This window comes from Ornithorhynchus anatinus, chromosome 15 (genome assembly GCF_004115215.2).
Source record: "Ornithorhynchus anatinus isolate Pmale09 chromosome 15, mOrnAna1.pri.v4, whole genome shotgun sequence".
In the NCBI taxonomy this organism is placed as follows: Eukaryota; Metazoa; Chordata; class Mammalia; order Monotremata; family Ornithorhynchidae; genus Ornithorhynchus; species Ornithorhynchus anatinus.
The window spans coordinates 18,422,615-18,432,764 of NC_041742.1; the positions used below are offsets into that span (position 1 = coordinate 18,422,615).

The following is a 10,150-nucleotide window of genomic DNA, read 5'->3' on the forward strand; positions in this document are numbered from 1 at the left end:
CGCCTCACCCCCGTCCTACCCATCTGCCCCATGTAGTACTGCAACTGTGTCTGATCCGATGGTACTGTGTCTACCGCAGAGCTTGAACATGGTAAACGCTTGACAGATACCATAATGAATATGATTATTATTACTCAGCACAGGCCAAAAAAGGAGATGATGGAGCAGAAAAGGAAGTCAGTTTCAGGGAAGAAGAAAGAGGAGGAGAGACATGGGAGAAGACAGATTTCAGAGGAAGAGACAGAAGTACTTTCAAACGGTAAGTACAGTGCTCGGCACCCACTGATCACTCAGTAAATGCGATTGATTAAAAAAAGAGACACAGGTGTTCATCCATAAGGAAACGTGAAAAGACTGACAGGACCATAGGTGATACTTATTAAGCGCTTACTATATCCCAGGCACGGTAATAAGCACTGGGGTAGATATGGGATAATCCGTTTGGACATAGTCCCTTTCTAACGTGGGACTCAGAGTCTAAGTCAGAGGGAGGAGGATTTAATCCCCGTTTACGTATGAGGTAACCGAGGCACCGAGAAATTACGTGACTTACCCAAGGTCACCCAGCACACAAGTGGCAAACCTGGAATTAGAACCCGGATCATCTAGGTTGCAAGCTACTTGTAGGCAGGAAGTATGTCTGTTATATAGTTATATCGCACTCTCTCAAGCACTTAGTACATTGTTTTGCACACAGTAAGCGCTCATTACTGATCCTCTGACTCCTAAGCCTGTGCTCTTTCCAGCAGGCCATGCTGATGGAGACTTTCCCCGGTTTTCCTCTTCCCTGCTTAGTTTCCTGATAGGATGAGTGCTCCCTGCTGCACAGACGAATATATTTGTTGAACACTTAGTGTGTGCAGAACACTGTACTAAGCTCTTGGGAGAGTTCATTGATAACAGGAGCTTACAGTTCTAGAGGGCGAGAAAAGCTGGTTCTTTTAGGCTGGAAAAACCCTGGACTTTTTGGGGATTGCATTGGATGAGACCCGTTCAGTCACCGGGAAAACCATTCCATAACTCAAATATTCAGAGGAGGTGGAAATGGAAAGTCATCACTGTGGAAACGCTGATGAAAATACTTAGGAATCCTTTTGCATAATCATTTGCATGAGTTATTCATTAGTGTATTCTCTCCTAATTCATTCATTTTCCTATTTTTAACATGAGAGCGAGGGAAAGTGAGATGGATGGAGGGGGTAAGTCAGCTAGAGGCCATTGCGCCCCGGCTCTTGCCGCTACTCCTCAGCCGTCTTTAAAGATGGCAGAATAATGGCATTACGTGGACCTGCCGCAGAAGAACAGCATATCGGAGAACACTCTAGTCATTAGATTTCTAGAAACTAATCTAGGTAGTTTTTAATTAGTTTCATTATAGTAGTAAAGGTCTTTGAACGTTTCTATCTGCCTATGGGCTATCTGGGTTTCTAAAAAACCTCTGCATTTTCTTTAGCTTCATTTAATACTCAAGGAGGATCCTCCCACTGAATCGTATGCTCCTTAAGGTAAGGGATTGTGTCTACCTCTTCTGTTCTAGGCTTCAAAATGTTGAGTACATTAGAAGTAGATGGCTAGCAGATGTTCCCAAGAACAAAGCTCTAATGTACACAAAAGAAATACCTGGAAGTTGTCAGATCTTTTACTGGCTCTCCTAAGAAGGGCATTTAGGACATCAAAAGCCAGAAAGACTTGGTGTGTTGTCTCCGGGCCCAAGTAGATAATAGTAATAACAATAGTGGTGTCGGTTAAGTGCTTACTACGTGGCAAGCACTTTTTAAAGCGCTTTTGCAAAGACGGAAGATAATCATGTCAGGCACAGTCCCCGTTCCACACGGAGCTCACAGTCTAAGTAGGAAGGAGAACCGGAGCCCACATTTCATCTATCTATTTCATCTATCTAAACTTTTCCCAGTCATCAGTGGGGTTGGAAAAAGATTGAGTCGAGTTGGTCAGGATTTTGAGGTTTCTAGCATGTATCCAGACCGTAGTCATTCCAAGAGCTCTTCCTAATACTGAAATCCACTCTATGAGGGAGTTGTGGCTCAGTTCAAAAGACTGCAAAAAGGAGGCAGTTGGCTCCATAAAAGTTTTGAGTTACAGAAGGAACTCCTTCCTGTTAAGTTATCGAGCGCTTACTATGCTCAGAGCACTGTAGCAAGTGCTTGGGACCGTACACTCTAACAGAGTAGGAGACACGATCCCTTCCCACAAGTCTAGGAGGGGATCCAGACGTTAATATAAAGAAAGAAGTTGCAGATAGGTAAGGCTGAGGCTGGGGGGAATATGGGCTGGGGATGGATTTAAGCCTAGGTGTGACACAGAAAAGGGAGAGGAAATGTGGGCTTAGTTGGGGAAGGGAGTTCCGGGCCAGGGCGAGGACACAGGCAAGGGGTCAGTGACAAAATAGATACTGTAAACAGGTTCTATGCCAAAGAGCCCTCTTGGATTTCGCAAAGGATGAAAATATCAACTGACATTTTTAGAGTGAGGATCAATTTCTGTAACCTTCCTAGCCTTTTTAATAAACCAGAGTTGAAGTTTTGTATCAAAAATCAGAGATGAATGAAAATGCTTATGCCTTTTTTTTTGGTACAGAAAGCAGTTTTAACCCCCACATTTCAGCAAATTTTGAACACTACACATCTATTACTGGAGTGATCATTATTCTTCCGATGGAATTAAAAACTGAAATATAAGGGACATTTTCAACAGATTTTTCCCCAATTACATACTTTTGTAAACATTCACCATTTTCACTTACAGTGAGAGCCCTTCATCATTTGAGCTGAACCAACCAATTTTTTACATGAATCAGAACCACTGAAACCTAGCTCTTTTACTGTATGGGAACAGCTTTTAGCAGAGGGAGAGCACTGTTCTAAGCGCTTGGGAGAGTGCAAGGTAATGGAGTTGGTAAACCAGTTCCCTGCCCACAATGAGTTTAACGGTTTAGAGAGTCCCCTTAATCCCCATTTTACGGGGCTCAGAGTTTTAATCCCATTTCACAGATGAGGTCACTGAGGCCCAGAGAAGCAAAGTGACTTGTCCAAGGTCACCCAGCAGGCAAGTGGAGGAGCTGGGATTCGAACCGGGTCCTTCTGACTCCTAGGGCCATGCTCTTTCCGCTACACCACGCCGCTTCTCTATATTAAAATAGACGCGGAGGTGCGTGGCCCAGTGGAAAGAGTCCGAGCATGGGAATCAGAGCACCCGAGGTCTAAATCCTGGCTCCGCCGCTTGTCTGCTTCTGGGCCTCAGTTTCCTCATCTGTAAATTGGGGATGGAATCCAACTCCCCATACCTTACACTTGGTACAGCATGTGGGACAGGGACTGTGTCCAACCTAACAGTCTTCTCTCTGCCACACTTAGTGCTTGGAATGTAGTAAGGGCTTAACATATACCGTAGTTATTAGTACCATCATCATTACGCGTGGTGCTGGGCAAAGCGCAAGCACTGTAATTGAGTTATCTATCAATCAGTCATATTTATTGAGTGCTTACTGGGTGCAGAGCACTGCACTAAGCACTTGGTAGAGTCCACTATACCAGTGGATTCAACAGGATCTTAAGTATCCTAACCTTCCTTTCAGACCTATTATGGATCTCTCACGAAATCTTCATACAAACCATTCTCGAATCAGTTGATTTTTTTTGTCCTCTGTCACATCCTGTGGTAATGAATTCTTTCAGTTTACAACACACTGGAGGAAAAAGGGTTTCCTGTCATTCATTTAAAATCTATCTCCTTGGAGGTTAAAGGTGTCCCTTTGCCCTGTTGTGTATACTTTGGTGAATAACTCTCTCCCTAGTCCTCACCCTTCAGGATATTTTTTTTAATACGTCAGTTCTAGCTTTCCATTCTAAAGAGGCCAGATCTTTTCTGTGTGCTTTTCTCTGTAAGCTTCTTGATCTCCCTGGACATCTCAGAGCTTTGTTTTAGGTTATTTCTCATGTAAGCTGATGGTACAGAGCAGAATGAAAGCAGGTTTAAGCTTCGATATAAGGGATTTGGTTTAGCATAGGAATGGTTGCCTAATGGTGTATCGTGCTCAACACCAGAAAGGGTTGCTTAGGGAGATGATGGGTAATTCCACTCTAGGGTCCTTAAAAAGACGACAGCTTCCTATCTGCCTGGTGTGGTTTGGGTCAGGTGCTAACTGGATGGAAGGGAATGGGTTTTTCGAGCCAATTTGGGAGGCAGCTGGGCCTAGCGCTCAAAGCACAGGCTGCAAATCAGAGGACCTGAGTTCTAATCCTGGCTCTGCCAGTTGCCTGCTGTGTGACCTTGGGCGAGGCACTTGACTTCTCTGTGCCTCAGTTCCCTCCTCTCTAACATGGGGCTTAAGAATGTGGGATAGAGGCTGAGTCCAACCCGATTAACTTATATCCACCCCAGCGGTTAGAACGGCGATTGACGCATAGTAACTGTTGAACAAATATCAAAGAAACAATTCTAAATCCCGAGTCTGTTTCTTGCAGAAGGCTGTACTGGCCCCTTGCCTTAGAGAATAGAGGGAAGTGCACATGATTCTAATGGGGAAGAGTTAGCGTTAATAAATGCAGACTTAAAGGTAAGCTCCTTGTGGGCAAAAATTGTCTCTTCACTCTATTATACTCTCCTAAGCGCTTAGTACAGTGCTCTGCAAACTAAGTGTTCAATAAATACCACTGATTGATAGTATGGATTAAAAATCATTTATTTTTTAAAAAGATTTTCCCATTACACTCTTCTCCCCATTTAGGCTACAGCTCACTCGACTAGCCCCTACAGTGAAAATATCCCCGTTACTTCTGCATTTGACATCGGCACTCATCTGCAACTGACAAAGAGAGCCAAGTGGCCGAGCTGCTTCTCTGAATGGCATTTGTCAAGCATTTACTTTGTGTCAAGCACTGATGTAAACGCTGGAAGAGACAAAAGTTTATCAGGGTGGACATTGTCCTTATTCCACGGGCGGCTCATGGTCTGAAGCTGGGGGGAGGAAAGGCATTATTTTTCCCTCCAGAGAGGAGGAAAGGTATTATTAATTATATAGGGCAGTATACTTTTTGCATCATTTGAAAGAGGAAATTGTGGCTTAACCCCAGATTAATGAGCACCTGAGGAGAAATGGCTGAAGACAGTGATGCGGTGTGATGTTCCATCACTACACAGTTGCCGCTCTCATTAAGGTTAGCCTCTGACATCAATTTTCCAAAACACAGATTTGTCTTTGGGTGGAGGTCTGCATTGAGCGTTCCATCACGGTCTATTCATAAATCATACATTGCCGTTCTGCGAGAGTAACCTTTCTCTCTTCAGCCACCCAGCCCGCTTTTGCGATCCAACCGAAATCAATTCGGACGGTCTGTCTAACAATATGAATCATCGGACCACCCTCTCGGTTTTCTCTTTTGATCGTCACACAGATCAGTGTCCCCAAATGCAAACGTCACCTAGTCAGCGTTGTTGTTTGCACCTAACACTGAGAAATGTTGGAGTGTAGTACGGATAGATGTCGATGTAATGAAGCGAAACACCTATGAACCTCTACAGAGATTACGCAAAAAGACATTTCTAGAGAACGCGAAGAGATCCCTGGGATGAAATGCAGGGGGTAAATATTCTCCAGCCGCCAGCTAATTCTTTTTTTAAAATTGTGTTTGTAAACCAGCAGGGCATTTGACAAGGGGATAAGACACCCACAGACACGGGAAGGAATATGAAGGCTTCACCACAAGGTATGGCTTAGCGGATAGAGCACCGGCCTGCGAGTCGGAAGGCTGTGAGTTCTAATTGCGTGGCTCAGTGGAAAGAGCACAGGCTTGGGAGTCAGAGGTCATGGGTTTGAATCCCAGCTCTGCCATTTGTCAGCTAACTGTGGGCAAGTCACTTTACTTCTCTGTGCCTCAGTTACCTCATCTGTAAAATGGGGATTAACACTGTGAGCCTCACGTGGGACAACCCGATTACCCTGTATCTACCCCAGGGCTTAGAACAGTGCTCTGCACATACTAAGTGCTTAACAAACACCAATGTTATTATTAATTCCCGCTCCACCATTTTTCTGCCATGTGACCTTGGGCAAGTCACTTCACTTCTCTGCGCCTCAGTTCCCTCACCTCTAAAATGGGCATTGGGACCCGGCGCTTCACAAATACCGCAGTTTACTGTTATCGTCATCATCGCATATATTTGAGGAGTGGCATGGCCCAGTGGAAAGAGCCCAGGCCTGGGAGTCGGAGGACCTGGGTTCTAATCCTGACTCTGCCACGTCTGTCGTGTGAGCTCGGGAAAGTTCCGTCACTTGGCTCCAGTTTCCTTATCTGTAAAATGGGGATTAATGCTGCAAGCCCCAGGTGGGACATTCATTCATTCATTCAATTGTAGCTATTGAGTGTTGACTTAATGTGTGCAGAGCACTGTACTCAGCACTTGGGAGAGTACAACAGAACAGTAAACAGACACATTCCCTGCCCACAAGGAGCTCACAGTCCAGAGGGGCAGGGACTGCAACTCCGACCCGATTAAGTTGTATCTACCCCAGCAGTTAACGAGCACCGTACCGATATTCAGAAGGAGTTTCCGGCCCTATTTGTTTTCTGTCACGGTGACAACTTGAAACGGCTATGACGTAGCGTGGCCGCCCACCTACGTGTCAAGCTACGGAGATCTACAAAACAGGACTGAGGCAAGGGAAGCAGCCTCCTGGTTTCCAAAAATGAGGCCTCCACCCCCCACCACGGAGCCAGGAAATGGTGTGAGTACTCAGAATCCATTTTAGCCTATCTACATACAGTTGTATTTATTGAGCACTTGTACAGTGCCCTGCACACACCTAAGCGATTGGGAGAATACAGTACAAAAGTAAACAGACACATTCCCTGCCCACAGCAAGGTCACAGGAAGGAGGGTGGACCCAAGCTTGCGTCTCCTCGGAACGAGACGCGGAGAAAAAACTGAAGTAGCCACTCAGCCGTCCACCTCGCTCCTCGTCCAGACATACGGTGTGCTTTATTTAGTTTTTGAGTGCTCTGGTTGTTTTTGCGTTTGCCTCTCCCATTAGATTGTAACCTTCATGTGGGCAGGGACTCTATCGTAACTGCTGAGCATTTAACTGTGTGCAGAGCAATCCATCAGTCTAATCATTCATTCAATAGTATTTATTGAGCGCTTACTATGTGCAGAGCACTGTACTAAGCGCTTGGGATGAACAAGTCGGCAACAGATAGAGACAGTCCCTGCCGTTTGACGGGCTTACAGTCTAATCGGGGGAGACGGACAGACAAGAACAATGGCACTAAACAGCGTCAAGGGGAAGAACATCTCGTAAAAACAATGGCAACTAAATAGAATCAAGGCGATGTACAATTCATTAACAAAATAAATAGGGTAACGAAATAAATAGGGTAATCAGTGTTATCGTCATCGGTGGTATTTATTGAGCGCTCTGCGGAGCACCTAGCAAAGTACAGCAGAATCGCTAGACATTATTGAGAGCTTACTCGGTGCACAGCACTGTACTGAGCACTTAGGTAAGTAGGGTACAACATTGTCGGTAGACGCGTTCCCTGCCCGCAACGAACTTACAGGCTACCGGGAATCTGTCAATGGCATCTATTGAGCACTTGCTTCTTAGAGCCGTGCACCGCTCTAAGCTCTTGAGAGAGTACGGTAGAGTTAGTAGATGGGATCCTTGCCCTCGCGAGGTAGGGGAGGCATATGTGATATGAGTGTACAGCGTACTGTACTGTGGGGACTCCAGAAATGCAGTTAGTGTGGTTGTTGAGGGGCGGGGAGGGGAAATCAATATTCTTCTAGGCAGTTAATCGGAAACCATTTTTCTCTTGGATCTGTCGATTGCGGTGTTGCTTTCAATATCCTGAAAGAGGGAGGTCTCTGCTGTCAGGGGTGTGTTGTCTCTTGTCGTTTACAGCTCCGAAATGGTTTGTCATCACCGCCGGGGGCTTTGTTGTAACCTTTCTTTGTCGAGACTTGCTTATCTGGCAGGAGCTTCTGTTTGGCCGGGAGTTTGAGCGACAGCTGTTGCCGGGCGATGCCGTTGGATCGTACCATCTGCTCGGCTCCTCATCTTTCTTGATAAGTCAGTGCTGAAGAATACAAAGCGAGTCTGTGTTTTCTTCTGCATCCTCCATGTATCTATCTTGTCCCTGGGTTCTAGTTCCAGCTCTGTCATTTGTTGTGTGGCCTAAGGCAGGTCACTTGGCTTCCCTTGGCTTTGGTTTCTTGCCTGTGCAACGGGGATTCAATGCCTGTTCTGCTCCCCATTAGACTGTGAGCCCCATGTGGGACAGGGACTCTGTTAGACCTGATTAACTGAGATCTACCCCAGCACAGAGATGCCAAATAAGTTTCCTTTACTATGGTCTGCACCGTAGAATTTCCCCTTGCTTGTTTCTGCTGGCAGAGAGAAACGTTCCCAACGACCTAAGGTTTCCCTTCCTGTGTACTCCTGTCCTCTTTCCCCAAGTACACGAGCAAATAAATTCGTATGAATAAATGTGTGAATTTATGTGTGTACTAGTTCCCAAAAACCTAAGTTCAATCTCAACAAGACGATCACAGCTTCCCACATGCTTAGTGGAGCGCGCCACACACCGAAAGCGTTCAGAGAAATTCCACTGACTGACGAAAGACGGACTCCCGGACGATCAGGTACGTGTTTATGACTGCCTCTCTTCGCTCTCCTTTGTGCTGTTTCTTAATCCTTTCTTTTCTCCTCCCCCCTTTCTCATCTTTTTTTCTCTCTTCTCACACTCTCCCTTTCTCTTCTCTCTTCCTTTCTCTTTTTTTACTCTCTCACTCTACTTTTCTCTCCCCCTTTTTTCTCTTTACTCTCTTCACCTCTCTCTCCATTCTCTTTTGTCTGTCCCTTTCTCTCTTCTTGTTCCTCTCACCTTTACTCCTTTCTCTACTTTTACTCTCCCTCCCGTCGCCTTTCTCTTCTCTCTCCCATCCTCTCCTGTTCCATTTTCTAACAGCTTTTCTCCATTTTTTCTCCTATTCATATCTTCTCATCTTTCATTTCTCCCTCCTCTCTTTCTCACTCTTTTCTTCTTTGCTCTCCCTCCCTGTATCCCTGTTTTTGCTTGTCTTCTCTCCCACCTCTCTTCTCTCCAACTTCTCTTCTCTCAAATGTTTTTATCTCCTTCTGTATGTATCCTTTTTGCTTCTCCCACTTTTCTCCCAGTCTCTTTGCTCCTTTCAACTTTCTCTTCTCTCCTTCCCTTTCACCTCGCCTGACTGTGCCCTCCTTTCTCCTTTTCCTAATTTCCTCCATTTCTCTTATCCTTTTTCCCATCTCTACTTTCTCTTCCCTTTTCTGTTGTATTCTGTGAATCCTTTTCTCCTTTCCCATTTCTTGCTCCTTTTTCTCCTATTTTCTTGTCTCCTTCCTTTTCACCTCTCCCTTGAGGAAAAATCACTTCACTTTGTCCTTTTTGCTTCCTCTCATCTCTCCTGTTCTCCTTAATTCTCCGTTCTCTTCTGCTTCTCCTTTTTGCTTCTCCCTTTCCTCTCCTTATTCTTCTACTCTCCCTTTTGCTTCCCTTTCTCTCACTTTCTCCTGTGTTTTTTTTCTTCTTTTATCCCTGTCATCACTTTCTCCTCGTCTCCACCTCTCTTCTGTCTGTCCTTTCCTCACTATCATTCTCCTTTTGGATTCTCCTTTTCTCTCTCAACCCTTCTACTCCCCTTTTACCTCTCTCTCCATCATTTACCGCATGTCTACTTGAACTCTCCTTTTCTCCACTTCTCTGTGTTTTCTCTCGTTTCCCTCCGTAGCTATCCTTTACACTTCCCCTTCTCTCTTATCTCTACCATTGCATTCATGTCACTTTCTCCTCGTGTATCCCTCTCCTTTTCCTCTGATCTCACCTCACCCCTTTCTCATTTTTCCCTCTGTCGTTTGTCCAGTCCCTTCTCTCTCACACCTTTCTTCCTCTCCCTCTCCCAGCTGTTCCCTTCTTTCTCATCTCTCCTTTTCACCGGCTCACCTCACTCTCTCTCCTTATCTCGTTCTCTTCTCTCTTTCTGCTTTTCCTTCCCCCCCCACTCTCGAGTCTTTAGCCCTGCCTCCTCTTGATCCTCTTCCTCACGTGTGCCTCTCGTCTTGTCGTTTGCTTCTCCTTTCTTTCTCCTTTCCCTC

General features: G+C 45.4%; 1 long non-coding RNA gene across 1 annotated transcript; it reads left to right on the forward strand.

Moving 5' to 3' along the window:
* The first annotated feature begins 226 nt into the window (after positions 1-226).
* Positions 227-5,737, forward strand: LOC114816929. The gene is made up of 3 exons (XR_003764741.2): positions 227-259; positions 1,454-1,505; positions 5,657-5,737. It is a non-coding gene; the product is annotated as an uncharacterized LOC114816929 (long non-coding RNA).
* Positions 5,738-10,150: the final 4,413 nt, after the last annotated feature.